Below are 17,271 nucleotides of genomic sequence, written 5' to 3'. Positions count from 1 at the left end.
TATTTTTAGAGAGTAGAAATAGAACCAAGATTACCTTTTAGAAAAAATATATATTCGAAAAAAATATTAATTTATTATTATTATATTTTATTTGTTTATCATCATTTAAGTAGAGCCTGCTACATAGTGTGGGTTAGTTGCTAGTTTTAATTTAAATTCTAAACTCAATCTAAATCTTCTTTCACAACATGAACCATTGGATTATCTTTTACACAGTTTTCAAAGCATAGCATTTTTTTCATGATGTATGCCGACAGATAGAACGGAGAGATTAGAAGGCTTTAAAAACTATGTAAACCAAGATTCAATGGTTGACTTTGCATAGTTTTCAAAGCACATCATCTGTTTCATGATCTATGCTGACAGATAGAAGGGAGAGAATGGAAGACTTTGAAAACTATACAAATCAAGATTTAATGGTTGACGTTATGAAATAAGATGAATCATTCCTTCGTGCAAATGCATTAAGGCTCGTGATGAGTTGGATGGCCAAAAAAATCCACCCGATTGTCACCCCGAACTAGATTACAGCATCACGAATATTATTCATATATTGTATGTATTTTTTATTTAAATAAATAAATAAATATTAATGAAAGGTTTTGAATTTTTGTTTTTGTAGTTAACAGCCATATTTTTCTGAATTACTGGAGAGTAGATAGACTATATTTGTTGATATTTTTTAACTAAGTTTAAATCTCTCTACCAGAAAAAAAAAAAAAAAAAAAGAATCAGTTTAAATCTGATCGCTTATCTCCAAAGAAACATGACTCAACTCTCTCGCATATGCCCCCACCAAATGATGGGATTCATCCTTATCTCGGATGCATCCTATGATATGACTCGTCCACGCCATATATCCACATCATCTGATGGCCAGGATTTGAAGGGCATCAAAGATTCCATCTCTTTCCCCGCATCATCTGATGGTTAAAATCTTCCAATGCTGTCTTATTTCCAAAATCACCTCCAGTTTTGTGTCAAAACCTTCAATTTTATTTCGAAAATTATGTCCACCATGGGCGACTTATGAAGGAGTTGCAAGGAGATCACAAAGTGAGAGACCAAATATTTCTGTTTAATTCATGTTAGATAGAATTTTTAGGAGTTTAATGAAGACAAGTATTGGAAGGATTGAACTTAATTGGAAAACTATCCAATTAAAAGTCCAGAGATTTATTCCTTAACATATTCTTGATTATTCTCTGGCATATTCTTGTTATTCCCTATCTATATTTGAGAATACATATTTGTATTTATAGGTCCTTGTACGCACTCTTGATTGTAAGAAGAAAAAATAAAAACAAATATCTCCTTCTCTTTTTCATCATGGTATCAGAGCACTCAGGTTCTGATCTATTTTTTTCTTCCACTTCTTAAAACCCTTCTCTTCCATTTTTTTCCCCTTCTTAAAACCTTTCTCTTCCCTCCACTGCTGATACCGCCTCTACCATCGCCACCGCTCCTTCTTCCTCCTGATTCACAGTGAATCGCTGCCGCCGCAGCCACCGCAGCCATCGCAGCTCCCTTCCTCCCCGGCCGCCTCTGTCGAGCCCATCATCCCCACCATCGACCCGTCGATCTCATCCGCGCCGCCTCCCACGACTGGGGTTTCTTCCAGATCACCAACCACGGCATCTCGCTCCTGGTGCTCTACCAGACCATCGCCGCTGTCCGATCCTTCCACGAGCTGCCCTCCGTCGAGTCATCTGTAACCCCCTTCTTCCCAGTCACCGCAGCCCCCTTTCTTCCCGACCGAAATCCCTCCGAAGCCTCCGCTTCCGCCGAGTCCATCCGCAGCTCGCCACCGCAGCTCGCCACCACAGCCCCGAAATCCCTCCAACGCCTCCACCAAAACCTCTTCACGGTCGAATCTCCGACACCAGCCATCGTCTTCCTTGCCGACGGCGTCACCGGCGACGGCATCACCCTCGACAATCCCGTGCTTCACGGGATACATAATCGGTAACAAATAAAACCACAGTTTTTTCTTTTAACCTTTTATTTATTTCAAAAAAAAATAAAAAAAATAAAAAAAAAATAAAAAAAAAGAGAAACTTTTATGACTAGATACTTAAGAAGCCTGCAGTTACAGTGTGTCTGGTGATTCGTGTGTTTGGTGATTCATTGATAATGTGTCTTCGGTGATTCGTGTGTGTTGTGATTCATTGATAGTGTGCCAGTGAGATTATCGTTCGTATTTTGTCTGTATGGCCAATCCAATTACTATGCAAAATCTTGAAGGTCTACTGGATCGGCTTATTACAGTTGCCACTCGATCAGGGGGTTCGTCAAGAGATAGTGGATCGCTGAATGCTCTTCAAGTGGCTGTAAAACTTGATGGCCCAGTGACATATTTACAATGGGAGAGGAGCACTCGTCTACTTGTACAAGGATGAGATTTGGAGGGATATATCACCGGCACAAAGAGGAAACCTGCTAATAATGAGCAGGATATGGCTCAATGGAGAATGGAGAACTCTGCTGTTCTGGCGTTTCTTCTAAATACCATGACACCGAATGTGGCCAGAAGTGTGCAACTACTGGAGACTGCATAGGAAGTCTGAGAGACGGTGGCCCAAATGTTCTCACAAAAGCAGAATTCTGCTCAAGCATTTGAGACCGTTCTCAATTACATCAGCTTCGTCAGGGAGATTTATCTATCACTGAATATGCCACCGAGTTGAAACGTCTCTGGTCTGAAGCTGATCATTATAGAACTTTTGTTCCACAATGCTTTATCGATGTTGATGGATTTCAGAAATATTTAGAAGAAGAACGGGTTCAGAACTTTCTATATGGTCTGAATCCGGAATATGAATCTGTCAGAGTTCAGCTTCTCGCCAGAGATATTTTACCTAGTTTAGGTCAAGTCTTCTCTACTATTTTAAGTGAGGAGACACGGCGACGAGTGCCTTCTGACTCCAATAGTTCTGTAAGATCAGCTCTTACTGTACAGCCACAGCAGGTAGGTGAGAAGGTATGTTTTCATTGTAAAAAGCCTGGGCACACTAAGGCATTTTGCTGGGATCTCCATGGCCGCCCAAATCAGCCTGGGCGTAGTAGTCGGGGCCGTGGTGGTCGTCGTAGTGGTGGAAGAACTGGAGGACAGAATCATGTTCATGGATCTGTCCAAGCCAATTTCTTTGAAGAGACCGAGAGTGCTGTACACAGTTTATCTGCAGAGGAGTATCAGACCTTCCGACGAATGATGGAAAAGTATGAATCATCTTCTAACACCACACCTACTCTGGAACAGTCTAGCCACTAGGACGGATATCTTGACTCCTCTCTTTTTGCACACTCAGGTACTCTATATAAATTATCACATGCATTTACTTGCGGAATATCCAACTCTTGGGTAATAGACTCAGGAACATCCAGTCACATGACAGGGGCATCTAATAGTTTTATTTCCTATTCACCATGTTCAGGACATGACAAAGTCCGAATAGCTGATGGATCCTTTACTCTTGTCTCAGGAAAAGGATCCATTGACTGTACTCCTAGTTTAAGATTATCATCAGTATTGCATGTTCCATCCTTTCCTACAAATTTACTCTCTATCAGCTTTGTTACTAGAGATTTGAATTGCTCTGTCACTTTTTGGCCTTCTCATTATCTATTTCAGGAGCTGAAAATGGGGAAGATATTTGGGGGTGGTAGATTGCACAATGGACTCTATTATCTATCAACTGATGAGAAAAATATGAACTCTTCTTTGACGGGGTATGCAATGTCTGTTGAAGGTGCCACTTCAGAACTTATGTTACATCATCGTAGGCTGGGTCACATTCCTTTTTCTATTCTTAGTCGCTTATTTCCGTCTTTATCAACTAAATGCAATAAAAATTTGTTAGTTTATGATCATTGTGAGTTGGCTAAACACACCAGAGCAGTATTTCCTATATCTGAAATTAGAAGTTCTAAACCTTTTGTTTTAATTCACTCTGATGTATGGGGACCATGTAGTACTAATACTCTCATGGGCCATAGGTGGTTTGTTACCTTCATTGATTGTTTTAGTCGAGTGACTTGGGTCTATTTATTGAAGGAAAAGATGGAAGTTTTAAACTGCTTTAAAGAGTTTCATAAACTTGTAGGTACTCAGTTTGGTGTCAAAATTAAAATTCTACGTTCTGACAATGGCACAGAATATATTAATCAGGAGTTCCGTGTGTATCTTCACACTCACGAAATTATTCATCAAACCACTTGTGTTGATACTCCTGCTCAAAATAGAGTTGCCGAAACAAAAAATCGGCACTTATTGAAAGTAGCCCGATCCTTACTTTTTACCATGCAAGTTCTTAAATTTTTGTGGGGTGAGGCTGTCTTGACCGCGGCTTACTTGATCAATCGTATGCCTCTAAGAACACTCGGGTTTAAGTCCCCCATACAATGTTTGAAAGGGTCTACTGATTATGTAGTCACTCTTAGGGTCTTTGGATGTGTTTGTTTTGCTCGCGATCATAGACCTTCAGTAGGAAAACTAGATCCACGAGCATTAAAATGTGTCTTTGTCGGTTACCCTACTACTCAAAAGGGATACAAGTGCTATTATCCCCTGAGCGGCGAATGTTTGTTACTATGGATGTTACTTTTCGAGAAACTGAAGCTTATTATGAAAGTCGTCTATCTGATAATAAGACACCAGAATTACTTCTTCCGGGTGACTTTCTATACACACCAAAAAATTCTGTTGCCCAGGAGGAGTATCATAGTAATGATGTTCAGAGGGAGCCTAGTATTGAGAAAGAAAGAAGAGTCCAGTGAAGAAGAGTCCAGTGTGCATTCACCACCAACTGTCCAAGTATCTCCACCGCTTGAAGCTTCTTCTCTAGAGTCTCATAATGGTAACAATATCTCTACTACTCCTTCCATTTCTAATCTTAATATTCTTATTGCAAAACGGAAGGGTACTCGCTCAATTGTTCCTCCTGCTCGTTACCGTTATGATATCGCTAATTATGTTTCATATAAGAATGTGTCTCCATCTTATCAAAACTTTGTAGCTGCATTAGACTCTGTCTGTATTTCTAGTACCTGGCAAAAGGCTATGGTAGAACCTAAGTGGAAGGAAGCAATGTTAGAAGAGATGACTGCTTAATCCAAAAATCAAACGTGGGATCTGGTCACTTACTAGCTGGTAAGCATCCTGTAGGATGTAAGTGGGTGTACACTATAAAGCAGACTCCAGAAGGCAAGGTGGAAAGATACAAAGCTCAGCTAGTAGCAAAGGGCTACACTCAAATATATGGAGTAGACTATGATGAAACCTTTGCTCCAGTGGCCAAGATGAACTCTATTCGAACACTGATATCATGTGCTGCTAATTTTGGCTGGGAATTACATCAGTTAGATGTGAAGAATGCATTTCTTCATGGAGATCTTCAGGAGGAAGTATACATGCAAATACCACCAGGATTTGAGACCAGAGCAACTATTGGAAAAGTTTGCAAACTAAAACGCTCACTTTATGGCTTTAAACAGTCTCCTCGAACATGGTTTGATCAATTCAGTCGGACTGTAAAAGGAATGGGATATAAACAGAGTAATGCAGATGATACTCTATTCTATAGGCATCTCAAGGGAAAGAAAACTATACTCTTGATTTATGTTGATGATATTGTAATAACAGGAGATGACCATCATAAGATTAAACAACTCAAAGAAAAACTAAAGCAAGCATTTGAGGTAAAAGATCTGGGTCCACTAAAATATTTTTTGGGCATAGAAGTTGGACGATCATCCAAAGGTATTTTTCTGTCACAACGAAAGTATGTACTAGATTTGCTTTCTGAGACTGGGATGTTGGGGTGTAAGCCTGCTACTACTCCAATAAATCAGAATCATCGAACAGTGACAGATGGTGGAGCTCTTATTGATCGGGAAAGGTACCAGCGGTTGGTTGGAATGTTGATATATCTTTCACATACAAGACCAGATATAGCCTATGTTGTCAATGTCATCAGTCAATACATGCATGATCCACGAGAATCACACATAGAGAGAGCTTTCAGAGTATTACGCTACCTGAAAGGATGTCCTGGTCATGGTTTGTTGTTCTCACAACACAACACCTTCCAGGTAGAGGGATTCATTGATGCAGATTGGGCTGGGTCATTGGATGATAGGCGATCTACTTCTGGATATTGTACATATGTAGGGGGTAATTTAATTACCTGGAGAAGTAAGAAACAGTCAGTGGTGGCTAGATCATCAGAGCAATGGCTCTAGGCATATGTGAACTTCTTTGGCTTCAGAAGTTGCTTAAGGAATTACAACTTCTAAACAAATTTCCTCTTCGATTGTATTGTGACAACAAAGCAGCAATTGAGATTGTAAGCAATCCAATATAGCATGATCGTACTAAACACATCGAGATTGACCGCCATTTTATCAAGGAAAAGATTAATCAGGGTTAGATCTGCATTACTTATATTCGGTCTTCTGATCAGATGGCAGACATTCTAACCAAAGGGCTTAGCTCAGTGTCTTTTTCTGGATTGATTGACAAGATGGGGCTTCGAGATATCTTCGCCTCATCTTGAGAGGAGTATTGGAAGGATTGAACTTAATTGGAAAACTATCCAATTAAAGGTCCAGGGATTTATTCCTTAGCATATTCTTGATTATTCTCTGGCATATTCTTGTTATTCCTTATCTATATTTGGGTCTACATATTTGTATTTATAGATCCTTGTACGCACTCTTGATTGTAAAAAGAAAAAATAAAAATAAATATCACCTTCTCTTTTTCATCAACAAGCAATTTAATAAATTGTTTCTTCTCCAGAAGTTGCGGAAATGATGGAGCATTATGATATTTATATTCAATTGTTCTGTAGTCTGTGATGTTCAATTCAAATTCTCCGGCACCACAAAGCGAAAAGTTATTTCTTTGCTTTCAGTAACACAGCTACTTGTGGACATATCACTTACTAATTCCCATCTGTTGTTGTACTACTGTTCTTGCGAAATCCAATGCTTCACCAGTCTTGGAATAGATTGTACTCTTTAAGCTCTGAGATCTCCAAAATTGGGACGAGGTTTCATAGTTATGGGAAGAGGTTTATATCGCAGCCCCATTTGATCCGAATAGGTGTATGTTACTGTAATACTGTGAATGGATTAACGGAATGAGTGTGATATCCGACGTACGTGCACCCACTGTCGCGATATAGATGGTTTCAATAGTTGTGGTTAAGGTCACAGCATTGTGATAAGCCTAGGGCTGCAAACAGATTGGGTTGGACCAGGCTTAACTCACAACATGCCCTGGTTTCATATACAGATCTCGATATTGGACCCAAGGGTTATCCAATTCGACAGATGATTTGGTTATGTCCCATGGAAATATTTTCAGACCTGGGCCCAACCCAAAATACTCCGGTCTAGATGGATGGATCGGGGTTGGTTATAGGTCCACGCTTGTTTACTAACATGATTTTATGAAAGTAATTTTGTTCCTATAACCAAATTTTGAATGCCACAAAACTTTTTAGCTAATATGATCAAAACTCCATGAATTAATATTTGTCTAAAATTGAGAGTAATGTTAGCACTTTTCTCTTAATAGAACAAAAGAAGAATGATCCAAAATAGATTCATATACTGTATGAATTGGGTTAGGTTGGGCCAAGTCAAAGTTTATCAAATCTAGACTGGAGCTGAAATATGGAGCGGGTCTAATACTTGAGCCTGAGATAGCTTGAGTTGGGTCAAATCGGCCTGCGGTGGATCACAGGTCACCCCAAATCATCTTCAAAACCGCAGCCAACAATTGACACTACAATCTAGTATCTTATGAGATTGAATAAAATTGTGATAATGGTAGCAGGGAAGTATTCAAATTTTACAAATATTCTAAGACCAGAGAACTGGTTAGCTATCAATGATATTGGCCACTACAGAAAAAGTCAAGACGAAACACCATGTGCAAGGCATTTCAAAACGAGTAGGTTCTCAAGCTCTATGCTGGTTTCAATAAATAAATGGTCTAGGATGAGGGTTCGTACCCTTCCGGCTTATTCTCGAATTTCTTAATAACTAGTTTGGTATTTGTAGATAATTGATCTATGAAAAGGAAGGCAAAGAAATAATAATGTGTTGAGAGAAACAGTCCTGATTTGAAGAGTATAGCAGGGTTTGATCCTAATTAACTAGTTTCCTTGCTAAAAAAATGCATCAGGGTCCTCTCCCTCCCTATAGCTAATACCAGGGTCTTGCTGTTCTATTGTTGCCTTGATCTTGAGCAATGCAAACAAATCTATCAAAGGACATCACTAGTAGCATCTCAGTTATAAAATGCAGATGCAACATTTTTTTTTTTTTTTTTGAAAAAAAGAAATCTTAAGTGTTTCCCCCTTGCTCACCTTTGAGCAATCATAATTTGCAGACTCTGAAAGCTACTCACTGCCAAAACTATTTTTGCATGCGATTTTTCCCAAACAAGACATCAGCAGCTAAAGTAGTTGAAAATTTGGGATGTTGATCTCTGACTATTATTTCTTGAAATAATCTTGGTATACATTTCCTACTACCGTTTAGATAACACGTAATTTAGGCTCAGGTTGGTTTATGACAGAATCAAAGCTAACTGCTCCATCAGACTGGGACAATGCAGAACTTGGCCAATCTTCCGAGTTTGAGAAGAAGCAAAGGAATTTTCTCTTGCATCTTCCAGCTCAACTTCCTAGGTTTCTCATTGTGCCTTGAGGGGGACTGCTAGGGGCTCCAGTATGAAGTTGATCTAATCAAACTCTGGTCGGTGGCATTTCATCAAACATTCAAAGGTTGAGCTGAGAAGAAAACCATAAAGCTTTTGCGGATGAGAGCACCGACTACCAAGTCTTGTTACCTTCAGAGAGATCTATTAGAGTCCAGAGGTCTGGTAGGTGGTGACAGGAAAGTGATGAATGAGTCTCCTTAATTATCTCTAGACAATGAAACTTTGCAGCATTGGATTAAATAAATACGTACTGTTATATTTTCGGAGTTAATCAGGCAAAATAATAAGCATAATTCTAACAAAAGCTCTAACGGGCATATTTTATTGGAAGCTGGAGACTAAATTACTGTTTAGAAGGAAGATGCATTTAGAAATGAAGCAGAGAGGAAACTATAAAACAATTAAACACAAAAAACCTTCTGAAATGGAAGGAAGGTGATTCGCTGAGGTTTTAATGAAAAAGAAGTTTTTATAGATGATCAGATACTTATATGACAATGAAACAAGTGGAGCAGATTTAACATTAATATTGACTCAAATTAAACAGTCGAAGACTCATCTCCTAAGTTCAGCGATTCCTGCCAGCTTAAATATTACCAAAGCACCCAACCGTTCAGTCTGTTCAGACATATTCTAACAAGAAAAGTAAGAGAACATAAACAAGAACACCCACCCCTTCAGTCTGTTTAGACATTCTAACGGGAAAAAGCTCATGCTGATCAAAAAACAAAACTAACAGTTCAGCACGAGCCCCTCAGTTTTTTGAGATGGAGTACCATTATTTTCACACGATATGCTGCAAATTCTAATATTTGATAGGAATTTTCTGAAGAGCTGATAAGAAATGAGTGGAATTTTTGAACAAATTAGTTTCTTATTCATCTATTTTCACAAGTCATCAAGCACAGCATTAAGCTTGGCACAATGAGATGCTAGATGTTTGCAACCAAAAGCTAATAGAGAAAAATATGCATTGTCTACCTGCTGGCATCCAATTATTACTGGAAAAGTATAAATTCAAAAGAGATCAAGATAACAATTTACAGAGAGTCTTCTGAAGTAAAATGAAGCTGATGTGGTGATATTATCATGGAGGACAACAAATGATGCTGAATATTACGAATTTCCTATGAGTACAAAAGACAACAAAAACACAGAAACAGATCAAACATTACTGAAGTAATTCCGGAATACTCTAAATCTGTTCTTCATCCTGATGAACCCAACCAATGTACAGCCATAAGTTTCCCCTTAACAACAGGGAATGTGAGCAAACTCCCAACTTTTCTACCACTTTGCAACTATGCTTGGTTGCCACAACAATTTTGGCCAATCAATTCAAAATGCCAAACACTCAGTTTGTTCCATGTTCATCCATCAATCATTGCAAGAATCAAAGAATCAGCAGCAGCAGGAGGAGGAGGAGGCATGCTTTAGAGCTATTGGTGGAGCAGTAGAAGAGTTGAAGCAACAAGAAGCAGTACCAAGCTAAGGACACCACCATTCCTGAAACCTCGGCTTGTCGGAATGATATTGGGCAAGGAGCACTCCTCCCCATTGAAGAAGACCTTTGACGGGAAACCAGCCCCTCCAGCCACATTGATCCCAGGCGTCGCCTTCTTCGTAAAAGAGAGCACAGACTGCTGCTTCCCTGGCACTCTGGGATCGGTGGCCGGGTTCGCTCCATTTGTCTCCGCCATAAGATAATTCGACCCCTCGAGGCCCTGCATGAAGATCGTGTCGTTCCCTATCTTCGTCCCATTGAATGAATACGTTTGTTCGTAGCCATCATAGGCCTTGTCCATCTCCACGGCAAGAAACCAGTTAGCAAAGTCCACATCTTCCCAATTAAACAGCGTCACCCTCGCACTCCAACCCCGGCTGTAGTCGGTGTTGATGTGCCAATTGATGCTAACACCGCAATTATCCCCGCAGGGCATGGGGCTCGGGACGTTCAAGTGCTTGATGTCAGCCCAAGCCCGAGCCTTTTCGGTCCGGTTGTCGAACGGAACAAGAAGGGCCTCCGGCGGGAGGAGGAGGGCAGGGGCCGTGGCATTGCAGGTGCGGCCCCCGCGGCTGGCGGGGCAACCGCAAGCGCAGGTCTTGCAGGGAACGACGGAGTCGTTGTAGTACGCGGAGAAGGAGACGCAGCACTTGGGGCTGGTCCCCTTGGGAGTGGAGATGTTGCAGACGACCTGCCAGCTCGCGATGGCGGAGGTGTTCGACTCCAGTCCGCTGGGGTTGGGGAACAGCGTCGGGCTGACGCGGATCGGCTGGCCGCAGACGTAGTCGGGATTTAGCATGCTGCCGGAGATCTTCCAGTTCTGGGGAGGGAAAAGATCGGTGCGGTTGTCGTCCGGCGGCATCTTGAAGACCTGGACCTGGAAAGCAGAGGAGGACTGCGACGGGTCCATGGAGGCCGGAAGGATGGTGCCGTTCCGGCAGCAAGACGGGATGCGACCGAGATCGGTGTCGTTGTATCTGGTCGGGGGGAGATCCAGGATGGTGGGTTTGGTCTGGCAGTTGAGGACCTTGGAGAAGTCTAATTGCTGGTAGTATTCGCCCTGGCGACCGTAGATGCAGGGGTTGGCGTCGACGAGGAGGGGGTAGGCGCCCTTCATGGAGTAGATGAACTCGTCGCGCATCCACTCCCAGGTGAGGTGCCAATTGTCGAGGCGGCCGAGGGGGCTGTGGTTGTCGATGGTGACGAGGGCGAGGTAGCTGGATTCGTAGGCCTGGATGACGTCGTAGGAGATGGTGAGGTCGCCGGAGCGGCGGGGGAGGTAGGAGTCGGAGACGTCGACATCGGAAGAGTTGGTGGTGGTATTAGGGGTGAAGTCGGGGTTGGGGATGCAGCAGGTGGCAAGGGAGGTGTTGGAGGTGGCGGAGGCGGAGGGGCAGGTGAAGGCGGGGTCGGCCAGGGAGAGGGAGGAGGGGAGGGGGTTGGCGGGGGGAGGGGAGCCGAAGAAGGTGCCGCCGATGGAGATCTGGGTTTGGATCTGGGAGGGATCGCCGGCGACCTCGATGGGGTACTTGAGGTCGGGGTTTGGGTAGCCGGAGAAGGAGGTGGCGGAGTCGTTGGGGGTGGTGTAGGGGAAGGCGGAGCCGTCGGTGAGCACGGCGGGGGAGGCGGAGACGAGGATCTCGCGGTGGCGGAAGCCGATGAGGAGCTCCCAGGCCTTGAGGTTGGTCGTGCCCGAGTTGAGGATGGTGGCGGTGGCGTTGAACGCCCAGGCCTGCTGGTTGCGGTCGCGGAGGAAGGGCCGGAGCCGCTGCCCCCGCTGGAAGCTGTAGGTCAGGAGGAGCCGTTGCAGTCGAAAGCCGACGGCGCCGGCGCGGGGGCGTCACTCCCCCGCTGCGATCGCGATGGGCAGAACAGAAGAACAAAGGAAACGAAAGCCAGGAAGAGATGGAGATGGAAACAGGATTTGAGAGAACCCATTGTTCTCCCCAGCTCTCTGTGTCAGTGTTTTGCTCTTTCTAGGGACAATGGGGAGTATTTGGATGAGATTTTTAGAGGGGATTAGAAAGGGGAAGAGGAAACCGCGTGGGGGGACGAGGGGAAGGGAACAGCTGGGGGAAGGCTGGGAAGGGTTGAATGGGTGTCGTCTGGGGCTTTTTTTCGATTTGGTCTTTTAATGGGAGGGTAGGAACGCCGGCAGGGAGTGGGAAACAGGGTGGAAAGGTTTGGAGTCGAGGTCCATTGGATGCGTACGTTTGAATATGTATTTTAAGGTTTTGGACCAGGGTTTTTTTGAGCGTCCGTAACGGGAGAGGGTAAGGACGGGAGGAGAGGGGAGAGAAAAACGGATATTGTGAAATAATTGGAAGACGAATAATTAAGAGAGGTGTGTCATTTTTCACTTCCTACTGTTCTTGAGCATGTACAATAGCCTACTATATCACTCTTTCTACCGGCACCAAAGCAGAAAAAGAGGAATCCGTTGGATCCTCAGTTAGATTAGCCAAAATATGATGGCAGGCTGAGGCTGTCAGATGTTATTTTGATTTAATCATGTTATTTTATTTTATCTTTTCTTTTCAGTTTTGAAATTTCCAGGAAGCAACGGAAACGCTGATTGGGGAGACATCCGTGTGGGCCACATCGTTTTCTAGGTTCCGTTGTCTTCTTCAAACGCATCATATAAGGGCAAGCATGTTGATAGAATCACACGAAATACCATGGCATTCACGCTTGTCCTTGCGGCTCTTTACCCTTTTTAATCTATGTGTGTGCTAGTAAATCTAAACTTAATAATAATAATAACAAAAACAATCTCACACCTCGTCAACTGGATGCTGCGCCAACTTATGTCGACTGGCTTTAGGGCCATGCTAGATTGTGCCCGACCGTCGAACGTCAGAAATTAAATCAGGCTAACGAATAGTGAAGAAAGAACACTCGCTATCTTTACCAAAAAAAAAAGAACAAAAAAACTCGGAATCCAAATTTGATATGAAAATACAGTTGATATTTTTATTTTCATATCATAATCCTTTCACGTGATTCATATTATAGTCTTATTCTTTGCTTGTAAGTACTCAACTTGTCTGCATGCAATTTTCAACTATACTTCCATTCCATTAATAAACTTCTCCCTTCTCCACGTCTAATTGTTATTTGGACCAGGTCCAAATGGACCACGTCAAATCTCATGATAGACAATATGCCACGTTACCCCTCGTATTTCATCAATTTTTGATTGCATATTATCCATCATATATATGTTTCGAGATTTGTCCAGATCCAGCTAGATTTGATCCATGCAACAATTTTTCTTTCCCCACCCCTATCCGCACATTGGGTTGAATCACTCTCGAGTCCAAAAGTCTAAAATTTACTGATTGTGTTAGCCTAAAGTTAGTTGGTAGGCTCTTAATTCAATGCTCAAGCCACTTCCAAACATGGTTAGTATCATGGTTGCGTAGATTGATGCGCTAATTATGGAAATATTATCTCTTTAGGGGAAAAAAGAAAAAAATTAAGGAAGGAGGGTGTTGCTAATCATATGATAGTTTTGATTTGATTTGGCCTGCAAGTGCTTGCAGAAGCGAATATCCATTATCCATTTTACCGTCTTGTATATCAAAATATTTAAAATTGATGAACGAAGTATAGAAAATCTAGGAAATATGCTGGATAGAAATATAAATATGTGGGACCAATAAACCAATGGGCATCGTCCAATAATTCTTTTGGAGGAAAAGGGCATGATGTTGGTCGGAAGCTAGCCTACAAATTTGTCAAACCGAGGAAAATCAAATACACCTCATGCCCATTTTCAAAAAGTGGTCAAGAAGATTTAAATCCAAATTCTAATCACTTTGAATAATATGAGAGATAAAAATGCTCCCAAATTAACACTAAACGTCAAGAAGTAGCTGGTATTTTGTAAATTAGCTATTATAATAAAATAATGACTAACTAGATATTAGCTCTTATTCAAATTCCTGTTATTAATATCAACAGTACCGTGTTACCCATTTAAATGGTGCAAATGTGGCCCTCCCGAACCGTTCAACGCCTATGAATTACACCTACAGGTAACTGATTAGGCGGTGGAATTCTCTTCCACTACTTTATTAATTTATGCGCGGTGTTGCTGCAAGGCATTAGAGAAAAATGGACGAAATTGATGCAGAATCAAGCTAGAGTACTGTTAAAGACTAAATTGATGTAGATTATGAGTGAATCTATAAAAGAAGTCTTAGAATCGATGGGGTACTCTTCGATTTAGGATTTTCTGATGCTTAAATCAGTTGAGACAGAACAGATAGTGAAAATAAAAAACTAAAAAGCAAAAAATGAAATTTTAGATTAGCGGTCAGAATGAGGACTCTTGTTCTCTTCAATGGGAGAGCTGAAAAAGATTTAGCAGAGTCTCAGCTCTATCAGTTATCGCTTACTCTTAAAGAGTACCTTACCCTTCTTTATATAGAGGGGGCTTATTTGGGCTGTTAGACCATTAGGAGAGTTTATTAGGCTATTAAAAATTTGTTAAGCCATTCATTTGTTATAAAAGAATTACCTATGGAGATTGTGGGTTATTTATCCATATGGTAATTAGTTATAGCATAGCTAGAAGATAACTGCTGTTGAGTTAGATGACAGCTGTAAGATAATCGTCTGTATTTTAAGGTTACGTTGGATCAGAACTGATGTCCCTAATGGTAGATCGATAAATACCTGAGCTGATCATCATACTTTATTAAGAATCAACTTTAGTCTGCTCAGATCAGTATAGTATTGAGCTGAAGATTGAAGTAAATCGGTACTTAGCTGACTTGACCTGGAAATATATTTGTAATTCAGATGACTTTGATGTTGCCACGTGGCTTGATGATGAGATCGGTTTATATGTACCAACACAAGGGTATGCTATGGTATTCTTTTATTATTTTTTATACAAAATAAAAAAGATCCTAACAATCTATTTATAAGGATAGTTATGATTATTTTTTTAACATGTTAAGAAACTAGATGCCATCTTGTTTTTATTTTTATTTTTTTTAAAAATATTTTAATTTGGTTGAACCAAATCAGATATTCTAGACTAAGTCAGGCCTACCCAACTTTTTTTAATAAAAAAATATATTTATTTTTTATTTTTTCAATACTCTCTCTCAATCCTAATGGAGTTCCTCTCCGTTGTCCACCTCTCAGCCACATGCTGCTCGGCCTCCTCCTCTTCCTCCTTGGCCTTCAACCTATCCCTCTTCATCCTCTCCTCCTTCAACCCATCCCTCCACCTTCATCTACAACTCACTAGTCCTCTTCTCTACCGCCGCGTGCTGTCTGCCTCCCCACCACTATTTGTCGCTCGTCTCTCCGTAGCTGCACCTTGCTTAGCCTTCCTTCCTCCATCTTCAACTCATCCCATCTTCTTCTCCTCCATGTTTAACCTATCCCTTCTCCTCTCCTTAGCAGTTTGCCTCCACAAAGCCACTCGCCTCCCTACCACCACCTATCACTCCTCTTTTCCTCCGTCTTCAATCCATTCCACCACCTCCTCCTTTCCTCCTCCATCTTCAATTTGCCCTTCTTATTCCTCCTCGTTATCTTCTCCTCCATCTTCAACCCCCTTTTCCTCCATGATAAGGCCGAGGAATTGGGTTGAAGGGGATAAGGATATTCGAAAAGAGCCCCTTAACATTGATAAAATTACATTCTTTGGCCATTCATCTTATTATGGAAATAATCTTGGATTTCGACAAAATCAATTACAAGTACTAGCTATACACATGATTGGCAACAGATAGTTATCGATAAAAAATTTTGATCATACATATTGGATCACATGGTTAGAATTTTGATTTTGATAATGTTGAAATTTTTTTTGATTATTTAATATTACAATTTTATATTTGATACTTAATTAATAGCTTTCTGTATATGATAAATATATAAATTAAGATTTAATGTTATCCAGTTCGAGGCACGTTTTGAAAAGTACTTCTTTTAGACTAGAATTTATCTTGCCCAAGTGCAAATAGTTAATGATGGTCTGCTCCGAGGATACAACGAATCACTTCATATTCCCTTTGAAGTATACTCTAATTAAAGAGAATCAGGGTCCAATCTAGACTAGCCAAATTCAGACGTGTTGAAAATCAACAAACTTGATTGAAATAATTTCTCTCTCAATCCTCTTTTATGTGGATACAATTCTTTTCTCAAGTGCTTAATAGATGTATTTAAATTTACTCAATTAGCATTCTTAATTCTCTCCTCTAATATGATATTAATCGGATGGAATGAAATGTTATTCTGATAGATGGGAAGTACGATCCTTTTTCTATTTATAGACGTGAAAAGATGAGAACGATTGGATGATATGCTTAGGCATCCTTTCATTAGATACATCTATTCACATAATCCATCTATTCATCAAGAGTTATATTCCTTGGAATCACCCTTAGATGGGATGCATCTTTATGTTAGAATGCATCTCTTCATTTATCGAGAGAAAGCGGCTTCTTAAGATATTTCGTAACAAACTACCCAGAGATGTGCCCATAGATTTCCATTAAATTTTAAGAGATTGGATAGAAATAAAGATAAATATTAAATCTTATATTAAATCTTATCTCTTTAGAAAATCAAGTTATTTAAGACTCTAAATTAAATAAGATTATTTATATTTATGAAATTCTTAAAATCTCAAAATTTGGAATTAAAAAATATTAATAAACCAATAGATCATAAAAAATGATTTTATTTTTTATAGCACCATAGAAAAACCCATTTACATAACATAGTATAAAGTCTCTAAAAATATTACGATAGCTTCTGAGTGCTCCTTCTAGGTATTATTTCATTCACTCATAATCGCCGTTAGATCAAGCAGGCCTATTTATTGTTAGCCCAACAATTACTATACACTGACGCTACGAGCGACTGTTAATACAATGATCACCAACACTAGATTATATCTTATTATTTTTGATGCCCGTATATGCCACTGATCTATTGCTAGTATGTTGTCTTCGATTTCTAGATACTATATAGATTATCTTTGTGAACTTGTAAGACAATA

The 17,271-nt window shown here is 40.6% G+C and overlaps 1 pseudogene; it reads right to left on the bottom strand.

Moving 5' to 3' along the window:
• Positions 1-9,786: 9,786 nt before the first annotated feature.
• On the bottom strand, positions 9,787-12,364 carry LOC105032802 (COBRA-like protein 7; annotated as a pseudogene).
• Between the last annotated feature and the right edge of the window lie 4,907 nt (positions 12,365-17,271).

This window comes from Elaeis guineensis, chromosome 5 (assembly GCF_000442705.2).
Source record: "Elaeis guineensis isolate ETL-2024a chromosome 5, EG11, whole genome shotgun sequence".
Classification (NCBI taxonomy): Eukaryota; Viridiplantae; Streptophyta; class Magnoliopsida; order Arecales; family Arecaceae; genus Elaeis; species Elaeis guineensis.
The sequence above is the reverse complement of the archived record's forward strand: the minus strand, read 5'-3'. Positions and strand labels throughout refer to the sequence as shown.